This window comes from Manis javanica, chromosome 9 (genome assembly GCF_040802235.1).
Source record: "Manis javanica isolate MJ-LG chromosome 9, MJ_LKY, whole genome shotgun sequence".
Classification (NCBI taxonomy): domain Eukaryota; kingdom Metazoa; phylum Chordata; class Mammalia; order Pholidota; family Manidae; genus Manis; species Manis javanica.
In genome coordinates, this window is record NC_133164.1 from 53,273,774 (window position 1) to 53,290,355 (window position 16,582).

The following is a 16,582-nucleotide window of genomic DNA, read 5'->3' on the forward strand; positions in this document are numbered from 1 at the left end:
AAATACTTTAAATGCCTATTTTAAGGCAGGCGGGATGCAGCAATACCACACAGTGAACCCCCGTGTCTACAGTGAACGATAAAATGGGGATACGGAGATGGTTGTCCAAGGGAAAAAAAGACTGGTAAGTGTTCTATTAGGAGAAGGTAGATATACATTATTTATAGAAGATTATATAACAATCAACTATTATGAATGAGCCAGCTATTCATGTATTAATAGGTAATTCTAAAAAAAAAACTTAATGTTGAGTAAAAACAAATTACAAAGGTATAAACTCAGCATGATCTCATTTATGTGGACTTAAAAATAATATGCCACATATAGAGAAAGACATATATTAGTTACGGATAATAAATGTGTATATATCTATAACTCATATGAATAAAATATCGTAATACAATATAATGTAAATGGATGGTGTACAATAATCTTGTTATAATTATATTACTTCAGGGGATGGATGAATAGGAAGGAGGGTGACTTTTTTAACTTTAAAAAATAGAGATCCAAATAGCAAATATGGTAGTATCAACATTTTAAAATATGGGGATAGATACATAGACTTCATTATTTTCTGTAGGTTTAAACTATTTCATAATATAAATTAACATAGTTTTTACATTTTGTTAAATAGAAGAATGCTATAGAAATTTAGGAAATTAGAAGAAGCTATTCTAATAAATCCAGTTTTATTTAGAGCCTGAAATATCCAATGCTAATTATTTTCTGTCTTTAGTAAGAGGAACAATGGAGAGTTAATGTAGAAGAAAGGACTGTCCTTGATATGGTAAGTCAGAGGCACTTTTGTTAAATGGATGGTCACTTCCAGATGGAAGTGAATTACCGGAACATAATTATACTGAATTCTCTAGCTTTAAAAGAGTGTTTCAGCTTACACACTATCCATGTACGTTACTCTTTTTCTTCCCTATAAAGTGTGAATGTGAGGTTTAAAGGACACAGTTAATGGATGCCACATTTTCATTGCTCCTAAATATAGTTAGAGTCTGAATTTTGGAATAACAATTTGCACACTTAAAAGTATTGATTAGCTCTTCAAGACCACAGTTGACATTTTTTTAAACCCCTCACAAAGACTACCTTTTCTTTCAAAATTGTCATTAAACATTTTCTAATGTAATTCCAAGGAGCTCACTGGGTGCTGGAGAACTCTAGCAGAAAGGGGACCTATGAACATTTTAATAACTTTGGATTATCTGTAATTTTTAGAATTAATAGAGAGAAGCTGGAGAGTTTTCTGTTGTTTTTTAATGATCACAGTGCTAAATAAGCCTGAAACATTTCACTGGTGACACAAGAGTCATTTGAGATATATGAAAGAGGTGAAAATATGTCGCAGATACAGATGGTATTACAGAGCACACCTTTTTCTGAAAAAGCAGTCTTCATGCATGAGGATTAGATATATACCCACAATTAAAGGGCATACTGACCTATAATTTTCAATAGTACATCCTTGTATTTTGTATTATATGCTATTTTTCTACTAGTAGAGGGATGTGGTCTCATAAAGCTAATATTTATTCATCCGTGTTTACAGAACTAGTTGTGCATTTCAGGAGATGAGAAACTCTAAGAAGTCAAATATAATTTGCCTGGTGTACAAAAGAAGACAGGACAGGAAAATCATCATGTTTAAAAAAATTTGGCTCAGGAGCTCAGTCATAAAACTCTAAATAATTAAATAACAAGATAAGGGAAGGCTTTGATGTTATTATATCTTTCTCTGTACATGTAGCCTTGTTATAGACGATAGATCTTATCATGTAGGATTCATCATTTTACTATAAAGCAAAGAGTCCTTTAGTCCAGCTCCCATTTTCAACTCTGTCTCCTGTATGTATTTTAGCCAAGGCAGATATGAAGTGTAATCCACTCTAACAATGGAGATACCCCTACTTAGAATTGTATCTTTAAGTCATGAATACTTCTCACTTTGTTAAGTAACTTCTGTACTAGGGAACTCATGGATTTCTTAGGTTAAATCCAAAGAAAATCGTGGTGAAGAAAAGTTGTTTTTCTAGGGAAAGCTTGTGCCTGTGTCATGGTGAACATCTCAAGAGATCAGAGCCTTAACGAAGTTTTCATGGGAGTAATTTCCAAAAGCTCAATTGTTTTTATGTTCTTTCCTTTTAATTTGTAACTTTACTTGAGACTTTGGATGAAGTCGGAGAAGTAAGTCACCCAGTCACTTCCCCATTCTCTGCATGCGTGAAGAATTAAGTGGGGGCCACCAACAAAGAAGTGAGGGGAAAGACAGAAAAGCTGATGGAAGGCGGGTGAGGCAAGGGACACTGGGGCCGAGGGGAGGGAGAGCTGCACTGTAACCCAGGGTCCTCTGAGCTCCCCACAAACTGATCCTCAGATTTCTGAGGAAGCCTGTGATGTGGAGTAGAGTTGGAACTAGGGTACAGTGTGAAAAGCAAGTGAAAAAAATATCCCTTTGTTACTTACTTTGTTCCATCTTTCTTAGGATTCAGATTCTCTACACCTTCCTCCCTCAGTGACTGAGCTGACACTTGTGTGACATCAGGCTCACCATTTCCTCTGGAGTATCAGTCCTGTCTTTTCCCTAAATCCCCAGACCTGGTATTTTCCTGCACCGAGTTCTGATCTTATCTTTCACATACCGGTGTTCCCATACCGAACAACAGGGATCTCCTATAAACACCAACGCTGAAATGCTGATTCTCTAACAAGGTACCCGTATGTGCATGCTAGTGTGTTCCTAGACAGCTAGAGACTAAACGTAGGCCCAAAGTAGGAATATGACAGAGTGGGAAGAGCATAGCACCCAAAGTTAAAAACTGGGTCCAGGCCCAGCTCCACCCTTTGCTCAACTCTACCAATTTCAACATTCTCGACTCTAAGGAGTCCATAGTCTGGGGGCAGTCCTGGTCTCCCTCCACAGGAAATGCAAAGGAGGTTTGAATGTGATTATCACAATGATGGGTTGGAGGGCTGTAGGCCTTTCATTCCTGGACACCTGGGCTATTAACCATTCTAAAATCCATGGGACATAAAAACTGTCCCCCTTAAAATGTCAATAGTGGCCTCACTGAGAAACATTAATAGATTATTTTAATGCTCCTTCAGCACATCTGACTCTTAACATTACAAAATATAGAGAACTTAAGAGACTGGGCAAAGAACTGTGAGGATAAATAAATTTTTGGATTGTGTAATTTTGCAAGGAAAGTTAAAGAAAATGATAGGTTTAACTCTCCTGAAGAGGAAAAGGACGACTTGAGAACAGAGTCGATGATGAGATTGGCGGTGGGGAGGAGGCGGGGGCGGTACTCTCATAAATCCACAGAAGAAACACATCACCATGCCAGGAAGCCAGGAATTACTTAGGTTTTCTTGACCTCAGGTTTCTAACAAAGGAGAATCTATATTAGGTTTCAAAAGGAAAGTGGATGCCCGGGTATAAAGATTGGAAAGCAGATAGATTCTCATTCGTTTCAGACAGTTCAAGTGGTAACCGACCTGTAGACCAGGAAGGGACATTTAGGAGACTTCCCAGCACTTCTGTTTCTATGGATACACCTATTAGGTTTCTGCGCACTGCAGTTCCCACCGCCTTGACAGACTGGGGTTGAAGAGGGAGGCACAACTACCCGTCCCCACCACACGTACGGCCTGCCTCACACTGCAAAGCGAGTCACTCATGCAGCCCACCGCTGAAGGGCGCTGTGGGAAAACTGGACTCCAGCCCAGCACTGCGGTGAAATCTACTTTGATTTCTCAGTAGAAATAAAAGAAATAAAAAGAGAACCCACAGTAAAGGGCTAGGAGGGGTGAAAACATTTGTCACCATGGACAGAATACAAGTCCAACCAAAGGAAATGCACACCTACAGAGAAAGATGTGTCATTCTAGAGAGACTGCTATATTCCTTCTCCTTTGGTTTTCATTTCGTTTTTATCCACTCCGTGTTCCAAGCTTTATCCACTCTCCTGTTTTATTTACCCGTCTGTGAAAGGCATGGATTGAATTCAGCCTTTGGTTAGGCCTTTGTCCAAAAGTACTTTCAAAATAAAAGTCTTTCACTTGGTACTATCTCAACAGCAAAGCATGTACTTCCAAAACAAAATGCTTGTTTTGCAGCTGTTTTCTTGAGTAAGCAACAATACTACTAGCAATTTTTCAAGCTGTTAATATGCAAACATTAAACAACATCATCTCTGTTCTATCATTTTACATTATAGGGTGAGTGAGTACCGCTTGGTAGGACTAAATGAAAACACTGGCCACTGAGACTTTATAATTTGAAAAATGTCATAATGATAATACTAGTTGGTATTGACAATAAAGTTTTGATTTTCAATGTTTCCAAATATAATTTATCCACAAGATCTTAACTAATTGAAAGTACTTAAGAAAATCTGACAAATCTAGACACTCAATATAAATTTATTGAATCCATTCACTAAAAGTTTATGAACAGCAGAAATAAAATTTTTTTTAGCCCAATGTGGGGGATATTTTATTTTTAATATCCTTGTAACATTCCACAGAGCATACAATAATAAGTAGAAGTGGCATATCAAATTTCTTTTCATTTCTATCTACCTTCCATAAAATCAAAGGATTACAATCTGTGTATAATCTACTTTCAGAGTTATTACAAAAGAGTATGACTATTATCCAATTTTAAAATATCCCTTAAAACATAGTACCTTCAGTGAGAGAAAGAAAAAAAATTAACACAAACCTTAAGACCTCCAGCAGATCAGAAGACAAATGTGTTCTTTGGAGATTTGACTGAAACAATGTCTTCACAAAAGTCTTTTAAATGGAAGCTGTTCACAAAGGAAGTCGCATGGAACACTGTGTGGCTTTGACATGCCAGATGCTTCTGGAAGGAAAGGAAAGTACCCCATAGGGAAATGTCCAAAAACGGTTACTGTGAAGCCCAGCCATCGTGGTCATAAAGTACTGTATTAGCACCTACTGTTGGTATTAAAATAATGGTATTAATCTGTTCATTTTGTACTACAAAACTTTTCTTATTCATAAATGGCATGGTGGGACACTAACCTTTCAGCACTGTATCTGAAATGTCAGGAGTGTTTTATTAACTAAGTGAACTCTGCTTTTCCCCTTCTCTAAGCAGGCTAGGGATGGAGAATCATGGGCGGGGTGTGCACATGGAGAGGCAGCAACAGTAGGATTTACTGAGCTCCGACCAGCTGTGAGGCACTGTGCGAGGGGCTTTGTATACATGCATGCTTTAAACTAACAGCAGCCCTGTAGCTGATGAGAACCAGCTCTATTTTACAGATGAAGAAACTAAAGCACAGATTCCTGAGATCGGACTTAGAACCTGAGGTCTGCAAAGCCCAGAGGTCTCCAGACTGGCTCTTTCCCTCATGTCACTCTGTGGCCTGTGTGATTTGGAAAAATACTTCACAAACACAATTAACAAGAGAATAGATAATCCTGCAATGTGCTGATTTAGTTCATATATCATTAAGTTAAGAAATTTTCTGTCTTAATTTGCTTTAGTGTTATATAAAGTATTGCCTTAGGCCCCACCGAAACACAGACACCAGCTCTAAGCAGGGCATTTTTTCTTACCCGTTTCCTCCTTAGGCAGAGAACTCATGGTAAATTCAGTAGCCTCCTTGTTAACGTTTTGCTGTGGGTGTGTGTGCTGTGTTACATCACGGATAGTTGTGCAAATGGCTTGTTTTCCTCGGATCCCTTGCACGAGCCACTGTTCCTTCACTGTCATGGTGAAAGAGAATACCACCTTTCCCTGAGGGTTTTTCTGATACAATTAGAGACAGAGCTTACACTTTGTGTGAATATCAGTGTATCCCCTGGCAGCTATGTCCATCCTAACAGCTGATGGTGACTGGGCAAAGCTTGGCAGGGCTCCATCCAGATTTCTATTCTCATCGTTAATCAAATATCTGCATGTTTTTGTTGTTCTGCTGCTGAACCAGAGAGTCCCTCAACTTACCCTCCACCAGCTACCCAAGCACCCTCTCTTATAGTGTCTTTCAGGGTCACTAAACCCCAATTAATCACTTCAAAATTGCCCCCAGAGTTCTAGCTCTTAATGCCATAAACTTCTGAGTTCTGAAACTTTCAGCCCCTATCCACACTGTGCTTGGGAAGCTCCTCAGCAAGGCTAGAGAATGATGGAGCAGGAAGGCCACACATAACTTTGAAATATTTTTATTTTTGGCAACAAAAGCTTACGGCATGAATAAAGAAACAGGGAAAAATGATTGATAGCATTTTTGGAGTTTTGTAGGACTGGAGCCTGGGATTATTACATGGGGGAAAAAAAAAGAACAAAGCCCAACAGAGCCAGTTTATCTTTACATGAAAGAAGGAAGAAGAGCTTGACAAAGAATGGGAAAAAGTATTTGGACCATAGAATCTAACCTGAACACCAAGATACAAAATAAACAGAAACACTTCTTAAAACCTCATATAACTCGCATTTTATTTTCTTCATATCACATAAGAGTGAAGTTTCAGTTAAATGCCTAAACTTGTAGACCTGTTTCCCATAAAAGTTCAATGGCAAATTTCAATTATTCATTCAGCAATTATTTGCTGCCTACTTTGAGTCAATTCATAAGTCAGAAAATTCCCTCAAACATCCTACTGCCTTGGAGGGGGGATACAACTAAGATGTAAAACATTAAGAAGGTGGTTACTAGTAAGTGTTTGAAAGAATGGGGCCTGGACCAGACTGCCGAGGAGTGTTCCTGTTTCACCACTTCCTAGCTGTATGATCTGGGGCAAGGTGGTGAAATTCTTTAACTCCACTTCCTCATCTGCGAAATGCAGAAATCACTTCCTTCCTGGGCAGGCTATTGTGAGCACTGAGTAAGATAACCTACATGAACTACTTGGCACAAGGACTGGCACCTGGTGAGACCTCATCAAATGCTAGGAAGAAGCGTTAGCACAGCCGTGTAGCAGGCATGATGGTATCAGCGAGGCAAAAAGTGCTCAGAAGCTTTGGAGAGCTGGAAATCCACTCTGCTGTGGATGAAGGGAATCAAGGAAGTTTCAGTGAAGAAGGGAGGAGCATTCAAGATCAACAATAAGTAAACACACCCAAGTGACTAGGCTTTTACAGAAATCCTCTGATAATTGAAAAGCTAGAAAATAAGCTACTTTAGAAAAAAAAAAAGATCTATGAAATTTGACATTATTTTCCAGGATTTGGTATGGAAGCACATATCTACCGTAACAACCCAGCCAAGGAATGAGAAAGATACAACACTGGATTCTGCTTTATTCAACTGTAATCCAAAATGACACTATGGCTTTTAATGGAACTTGGCAAGCTCTAGATACATTTTTAAACTTAGCCTCAAATTTAAATCACAGGGCTTGTGACTCAAATCTCCAGTGTGACCTTTATAGGGTATTATTCAAGAAAACATGTCTGTTACTGTGCAGAGAAACCATACACCCTTTTATTCTGGAAAGTATAATGAAAAGATGTACTCTATTGTTACAAGCACAGAGCCACAGAATGATTGTGGCTTTGGTTCTCTAGAAGCAATGAAAACAAAGGCTCTATTTGATTGTATCATTCACTTAGAAATGTCTTATCACATTAATGAACATTTGTATTTCCCCCATATTCTAGACCTTATAGAATTCAGAAGAAGCTTGGCAGGAATCTCACCATTTATGGATTTAAAATGTAGTCCCCTGTATAAATCCCTTTTTCAAGAGCTTACTGACCCATACATTGTACTGAACAGAAGAGCTAAAAGCACATGGCTTGAATTGTCCCACACCCTCCCTACTTCCCAGTCTGTGTAAGAAGAATGAACCTACAGAAGACTTGGTGTCTTCATTCCCTTCTCACCCTCTTCATCCCTTCTGCTGAATTATGAAATCCTATGAACTCTCCTTCCCAAGCATCCAACTCATAACATCAGATCTTCCATACTACCAATAGCTAAAAGATCTGTCATCCTCTCTGACTGGTCTATGGTGTGATAAGTAAATGTTTTGATTAAAAAATTGACTGACTGACTGAATGAATAATTAAAATAACTTTTAAAATGCAGCTCCAATTATGTATATCCTCTATTCAAGAACCTACAATGGCTTCCAATTTTCTCAAAGATCAGAGCTAAGTTCCTCTTTAGGAATAGCTGCTCGCACCATTCTCTCTAATCTTAAAACAACTATTTGTGACCCAAACTTTTGGATCAAATTGATATAATCTGCTCATCATATTATAATGAATCTCACCAAGGGTACATCATAATCATTAAGGTCTACTGAAATGGAATCAGCAGAAGAAAGGTCTCACTACATGTATTTTAAAAAATGCTCCACAGGTGATTCAGATGTACACCACTTATTAGGAACTACTGCTGTGTCTCCTTCTCTATGTAAACCAGCCCAGCTATGGCACTGCACACTAGAAGCCTCTCCTATTTTGTTGAATCGTCCCAGGCCACATCAGTATTTCATACCTTCTCTAGTTTCTCATTGTAAAGTTAAAATATTTCAACCTCAAAAGGACCTTCCATTGATTCCCTTGCTTGACCGTATACTAGTATTCACACCCTTGTGTTATCCCCTCTTGCTCCTAACCTTGAGTATGGGCTGACCTAGTGACTTCTTTACAGAATATGGCAAAAGTGTTGGGAAATGACATCTCTCTTGCCCTCTGACTCTGATGACCTCAGCTCCCATGTTGTGAACTATGCTATGGAGAGGCTCATTTGGCAAGGAACTGAAGGAAGTTTCTAGCCAATAGCTAGCAAGGTACTAAAGCTCTCAGTTCATCAACCTGTGAGGAGCTGAGTCCTGCAGCAATTACTGAATGAGCTTGGAAATGTCCCAGTTGAATAGGGTGACTGCCGATCCTGATCCAGCTGGGATGACTGTGAGCCTGGTCCAACACCTTGATTGAAGCTGTGTGAGAGACCTTGAGCTGGAGGACCTCCCCATCACTACCCTGTCAAGCCATACCCAGATCCCTAACTGTGATGGTTAATAGTGTGTGTCAACTTGGCTAGGCCACATTACCCAGATGTTTGGCCAAACATTAATTTGGATGTTGCTGTGAAGATATTTTTTAGATGAATTTAACATTTAAATCAGTAGACACTGAGTAAAGCAGATTGTTCTCCATAATTTTGGTGGGCCTTATCCAATCAGTTGAAGGCCTTAAAAGAAACCAGACTGATGTATACTAAGAAAGAGGGAATTCTGCCTTCAGACTACCTTTAGAATCAAGCTGAAACATATTTTCCCTGGCTCCAGCCTGTTGTCCTGCCCCGAAGATTTTGGACTTGCCAGCTTCTATATTATGTGAGCTTCATTTATGTAACAAATGTCTCATTCTCTCAAATTCTCTCAATAAATAGGAAGATATATATATATATATATATATATATATATATAGGCATGTGTGTGTATACATGTATACATGCATGTACACATATAAATTACACACACACACACACAAACACTCACATGCCTTCTTGGTTCTATTTCTCTTGGCCTGCTAGGTTTGCTAAGTTCAGGATAATTTGTTGAGCTGCAATACATAACTATTGAGACTCCTCCCCTTCTACACACTTAACACACTGAGTTATAATTAATTTTTAAATTTCTTTCTAATTAGGTTCTTTAAGCTCTGTCAAGGCATGGACCATGTCTATCATGCTTGCAACCAAATTTATGATTTTCAGTACTGTGCCTGGCATAAGCAAGTCCTAATACATATCTGTTAAATAAACAAATAAATAAATGATAAAACTTCAGCAAGAGTGTCTTCATATAACTACCAACAACAACAAAATGGAGCAATTTCCCAACAAATCTCTTAAGTGTCTACAACTATAGGCACCCTCAAAAAAGGTAGAAATAAATGTGAAAATTGTAAGATGACACATACATCCCTCCAATATTGAGCAGAGAACTGGAGATGAAGCCAATCATGACACATTTGGAGACTGGAGTGGAGACTTTATGGAGTTGGAGAATAAAAGTAGAGTGTGAACTCCAGGATTACAAACTTGAAATTTTATGGAGCAGCTTAGAGATATTGGAAATGTTTTTGTATCAGATAGATTTTGATTAGGAGGGTGTTCTTGAAGATGAATGTGGCATCAGTGTTCAGAATAAGAAATAAAAAGATGACTATTGCTAAGAGAGAAATAGCAAAAATATAAAGGAAGGGCTAAATTGAAGAAAAATGCATAGAAATAGAAGAAATCCCAACAATTAGATGGAATTCATGATGAGAGAGAAGTAGTCAAAGTTTATAAGAATATTTTAAACCTGGGCTTGGAGAAAATTATAAAAACACTGACAGAATGTGGAAAGTCAAGGAAACTGGTATGTGTCTGCATGCCTAGGGAGTGGAAAGCAATAGTGAATTTTGCTTTGAGATATGATGAGTTTGAGAAATGTCACATTTCTTACTATGTTTATGCATACTGAAAGCCCAAAGTTTGATAAATCTTCCCCCAAAGACGAGTACAAAATATCAGAGACTAATTCTTTAATTTTTTTTCAACTGGGATATAATTTACATACAGTAAATACACAGATCTTAAGTACACAGTTCACTAAGCTTTGTCAAATATACACTCTCAAGAAAACTACATACCAGTCAAGATAAAGAGAACTTCCACCACCCAGGAAGATCCTTTCCAGTCAAGCCCTCTTAAAAAGGGGAGTTCTGATTTTTATCACCATAGATGACTTTGCCTATACTTGAACTTCAAATATATAGAATCATACAGTGTATATTATTTTTCGTCTGGCTTTCTTTGCTCAACATAATGATTTTGATATATTCTTGCTGTTAAAACTATTAGTTAATTCATGAGCAAAATTCCCTTGTATAAATGAGTGGCATTTCATTACATGAAAACACTATAATTTATTATCCATTCTCCCATTGATGGACATTTAGGTTGATTCAGTTTTTGGCCATTATACACAAAGCTAATGTGTATTTTTATACAAGGCTTTTTGTAGATATATGTTTTCATTTTTCTTAAGTAAATAATTAGGTGTGAGATTTCTGATAAAAACTAAAGAGGAACTAAATAAGTGGGGTATTATTATTAATACCGTATTCTACAATGGAAGACTCAGTATTGTTAAGATGTTGGTTTTTTGCAAAATAATGTATAGACTGAAAATAGTATCAAAAGCCTTTTTTTGTGTGTGTTTGGTAGAAATGGACAGTTCATGAGGGATATCAATGTGTCCATTTTATTTATAGTGCCTTATTAAGACTTTTTATTAAAGTTAAGCAAATCTCAGAAAATGACTTGGGAAGTGTTCTAACTATATATTTGCTTAAGAGTCATATTATTTCCTCCTTAAATGTTTGAAAAAATGCACTAGTAAAAGCATCTGGATTTGGAGTTTTCTTTGAGGGAAAGCTTTTAATTATAAATCCAATTTATTTAACAAATACAAAGCAATTCCTACCTCTTCTTGTACTAATTTTAGTAATTTTATCTTACTCAACAAGAAATTTACCCAATTAATCTAAGATGATTTGTCTCTTACTGCTTCTTATACTATATAATAATAATTCCTGCACTTATATCTTTTTTTTGACTAAACTACTTCACTTAACTAAACTATACCCATCATTCCCTGCCTCCTTTGTCAACATACTCAACTAAATGTTTTTTATTCTTTGTTATTTTTTACTTTTCTGTGAGCTTCTTCAGCCCTTAATGATTTAATCTTGTATTGCCATATATTTTTCATTATGTTTCATTAGTTTATTTTGTCTCTGAAAATAGATTATAGAATCCTTGAAGGCAGAAATGGTATCTTAAACTTCATTGTTCTCCATAGTATCAAGCATAGTAATATAACATTAAATAAATATTTACAAAATTACTGATTTGCCCACTCTTTGGGTTAACTTTAAACATCTATTGTAGGTGAACTTGGAGCCAACCTGAAAGAGCTCGCAGTGGAAAACTGGAATAATTGAGAAATAAAATAACTATTAATAGCATAGACTATAAAACTCAAGGAATAAAATAAATACCCATGAGCTCACAATTATATAAAATAATGGTTGAATAAATAAATGGGAGAGAAGAGGCAATTTTTCCTTATAGAATTCCAAATAAAAAATGAAGAAGGAAGGAGGGAAACAGGAAGTAATTGCTGCAGATAAGTTCTAATAGTGAATGCTAAAATTAGTGGGCAATAATTGAAGGAAAAACATGATAGTTAAATCACCTCAAAGTAGCCCCCCCTAAAATATTGATTAATTACTGTGGTTGTTTTCATATATATCCACAATTTTTGACATTCTTCTATCCAGGAGATGGAGCTTAATTTCTCTCCCCTTGACTGTGTGGACTTAGTGACTTGTTTGAAATGAATATAATATTGAAAGAGAAAATAATAACTATGGTGAAACCTGACAGATACCACCTTAATCAACTGATCAAGGTTCATATCACCAATAAAAATCATATTGCTGTCATGTACATTTGATATGATGAAAAGGGTATTTCACCTCTGTGGTAATCTTACCTAGAATCCAAAACCTTAACCTAACCATGACAAAACATCAGAAAAAGAAACTGAGGGATATTCTACAACATATCGGACTAGTACTCTCCAAAACTGTCAAAGTCATGAAAGACAAGGAAAAACTGTGAAATTGGAATAGACTGGAGGAGACTAAGGGGATATGATCCCTGGGGTATCTTAGACTGGATGTTGGAATGAAAAAGGACAGGAATGAAAACTTAGTGAAGTCCAAATAAAGTATGAAATATAGTTAATTGTACTGTATCAATGTTAACTTCTTAGTTTTGATAAATGTACCACCATTAGGTTACCATTGTACCACATATACCATTAGGGGAAGCTGGGTGTAGGGTATACAGAAACACTCTATTATTCTTGTGGCTCTTTGGCAAATCTAAAATTATTTCAAAGTGAAAGGTTTTTTTTAATTAAAATAATCCTCTATTGTATTATTTCACATATTTCTGTTTGTAGTCACTGAAAGTATGGGCTCCTTGTGTTTATATAAATAATTGAATTTATGTTCCCTTTGTGATATACAATCTGGAATAGATTGGATTTAAAATTACATATAAACAACTTAAAAAAATGGGCTTAACAAGAGTAATTTATTAGAAACCTCATTAGTAATAGCCATAGCAACTATTTCCAAGAAGACACAAGGTACCATTAGAGAATTAAATAATAAAGGTCAATATCTAAAGCCATTTACAGTCTAAAAGTCAGGGAGGTAATACTGACTTCTCTTAAGAAACAAACAAATAAAACAAACTTCTAACTATCCTTTAGTGACGTATTACCAAATTACTTCATATTTTAATTCCTCAAACAACTATAAAAAGACATGAGATTTATATTAGATCTAGATATATCCAGCTGAAGATGGCAAATTGATCATATCAGTTTATCCTGTGCTTTCCCAAGTTCTCTTTAAGATTAAAGTCAAGAAGCCAAATGAAAAATTGACAAAAACAAAGAAAATAGGAAAGGGAGACACAATTCAGGAAAATTCTAGATGATGGAATTAAACAGAAGACTGATAAAGCTATAACCTATGTATACATGAAGAAGAGAGGATGATAAAAAGAAGGCAGAAAGAGAATCCTGTAGAGAAGCAACAAGATTTCCTACAAACACCCTAAAAAGCAGGATGCCAGGCTCTAATCTCTCATGGCACTGACATGGAGTTCCCAAATTTTCATTCTTAAATATAATTAGATAACAACTACTGACAGATATTTGAAAAAAGTTGAAATATCTATGTAAACAAATAAACAAACAAACACACACACACACACACACACACACACACACACACACACACACACACACACACACACTGACCCTTACGGAAGACTGGGTATTTTGGGGAATGGAAGAGAACTTTAAAAATTCTAATAAACAAGAACAGGAGTCTTCAAAAAGGAACAATCAGAGACTAAAGTACTAGAATATTAAAAGAATACAGTTCAAAAATTTTAAAAATCCATGTAAGAAAATAGTTTTAAATGCATCTCTCAAAAAGTTAAAAACATAAGAGAGAAATGGAAAACACAAGAGAAAAGAAAAAAATTTATAGAAATCAACCAGAGGCCCAACTGCTATTCCAAAGAGACTTCTAAAAATAAAGGAGAGGGAATAATCAAAGAAGTTCCCACAACTAAAGGTCATAAACTTTCAGAATGAAAGAGTCCATCAAAGAGCCCATTAAGGAAAGAACCAACAACAGATTTATTTTAGGAAAATATCCTAAAGATAATGTTCAAACAGGGATGCAGTAAGTAACTTTCAGAGAGAAAAGAAGATTTCTTATCAGCAATACTGGATGCCAAAAATTAGAACTCCCAAGTTCCTACGGAAAATTATTTTTAGCCTATAATTCCTGATCTAGCCAAGGCATTAATGAGTCATTTTCACATGCAGAAATTCAGAATATTTACCTTCTACATGCCCCTTTTCAGGAAGATTCCTGAGGATTTGCCTCAGCAGTACATGAGATTAAAGTGAGCAACAGGAAGACACGAATCCAGGGAAGATCGGTGTATGACAAAAGACCTCAGTAGAAGTTGCTCCTGCCAGAGACAGAGGGAGGTATCCAGGAAAAGGGGTCATTCCAAAGATTCCATTCTACTTTCTGAGTAGCTGAAAGTACTAAGATGCTATAAAAGCAGATTTTGCAAATAAAAATTATTAGAAACTAGGTAAAACAAAAAACTAAACAAAATAAGGCAATGCAATCACAGTGCACTACTTAGGTCAGCAATGACTGATACTTTACATATTCATGATAATTTTTATTGATCTTCCACCATCAGAATCAAGCTGCCAACAAAATACTGAAGTTTTTTATAATGGTTAAAGATAGAATATAATTGATATCAACTTTAATAATGTAAAATTACCAGCACAAAGGGAATCAGAATGCATTATGGGGAAAAGAAGCTATGGAAAGGATAACATTTCATAATGTAAGAAGTCATTAGGTACTCTCTGGAGTTTAAGAGAGAAATACAGGAATAAAGATATTAGTTAAAGGTACAAAGGAAACAAGAGAAGAATTAAAAATGGCAGCATGTTGGGAATAGGGAGATAGTAGTACAAATAAGCCAGATCTTTATCTATCATAGATAAAGATCTATCATATCTATCATATCTTTATTTATCCCATAGGTTTTGGGAGCTGTGAATCAGGAATCACCAACAAAGACCAAATATATATAAGAAATATATTTTGGTCATCTAAGTGAACAAATATGCATTCTTATAAATCACAATATTGCAACAGAAAATATCTAAATTTGATAAATCAAGAATCGGTGGTTATACATACATATACACACACACATATACTTGAATCAGCCAATATCACATATATATATTCAAAGGTATGAAGGCACTAACAAAACTATAAACACAGAAACTGTTTAAAGAATTATAAAATTTTCTCTGGGCAATAAATCTGGGGGTGGAATCAGGGCTACAGCTTTTCATTACAAGCCTACTGTATTTTTCAATTTCTAAAAGCATATATAGATACCTTTTTGTGTTCTGAGACTCAAATTCCAATTTGGTGGTTGGTGGGTAGGGCAGTCCCACAAACCAACAAACAATTCTGACACCAGCAGGGTGTCCAATAATTCAACTCAGGTCTGATGTTATCTGCCTGGAGACAGCATCTTATGGCACAGGTTAAGGTTCAGTTCTGCAAGACTGGCCACACTTCCTACTTCAGATGCCAGCTGAAAGCCCAGGTTGTCACTTGTGCTTCTGACCCACAGGTTGGAGGTTCCTACAGCCTCCTCCTTGTACTTCAGACACCAGGCACAAGTCTAGGTTACCTGTACTTCTGACAAACTGGCTATAAATCAGAGGCTCCCAAGACCTCTTCCTTGGGTTTGATTTGTTTGCTGGAGTGGCTCACAGAACTCAGAGAACTATTTTACATAATAGATTACCAGTTTATTATAAAAGGATATAACTCAGGAACAGCCCAATGGAAAAGAAGCATAGGGCAGGGTATAGGGAAACAGTGCGGAGCTCCCATGCTCTCTCTGAGCATGCCAGTTTCCACATAATCACCAGTTTCTAAGCTCTCTGAACCCAGTCCTTTTGGATTTTTAATGGAAGCTTAATTCCATGAAAAATTGATTAAATCATTGGTTGTTGGCAATTGTTCCAACCTGCAGCACCTCTCACTTCCCAAGAGATGGGACAGAATGTGGGAACCCTCTATTCATGGTTGGTCTCCCTTGCAACCAGCTCAGTCCTTAGATGCTTTCCAAAGGTCACCTCATTAGCATAAATCCAGTTGTGGTGGAAACAGGCCTATTATGGATAACAAAGTACTTATTTCAATTTTATGGCTCTGAAGAAGACTTCAGGAACTGAGACAAGAACAGGTATTATGACAAAAGTACCCCATTGCTCCTTGGAAAGTCCAAGGGTTTTGGGAGCTGTGAATCAGGAACCACCAACAAAGACCAAATATATATAAGAAATATATTTTGGTCATCTAAGTGAACAAATA

General features: G+C 36.5%; 1 protein-coding gene across 16 annotated transcripts in view; it reads right to left on the bottom strand.

Annotated features, from left to right (window-relative positions):
- Window positions 1-16,582, bottom strand: part of ENOX1 (ecto-NOX disulfide-thiol exchanger 1) — a 554,315-nt gene that overhangs the window by 256,586 nt on the left and 281,147 nt on the right. For 8 of the 16 annotated variants that reach the window (XM_073212579.1, XM_037002109.2, XM_037002112.2 and 5 more), the window contains one exon: window positions 4,742-4,885. The exons of 7 other annotated variants lie outside the window; for them this stretch is intronic. The gene's annotated coding sequence lies outside the window, so the exon portion shown is untranslated. The remainder of the gene's footprint in view (window positions 1-4,741; window positions 4,886-16,582) is intronic. One more of the 16 variants, XM_037002106.2, reaches the window with a different exon arrangement.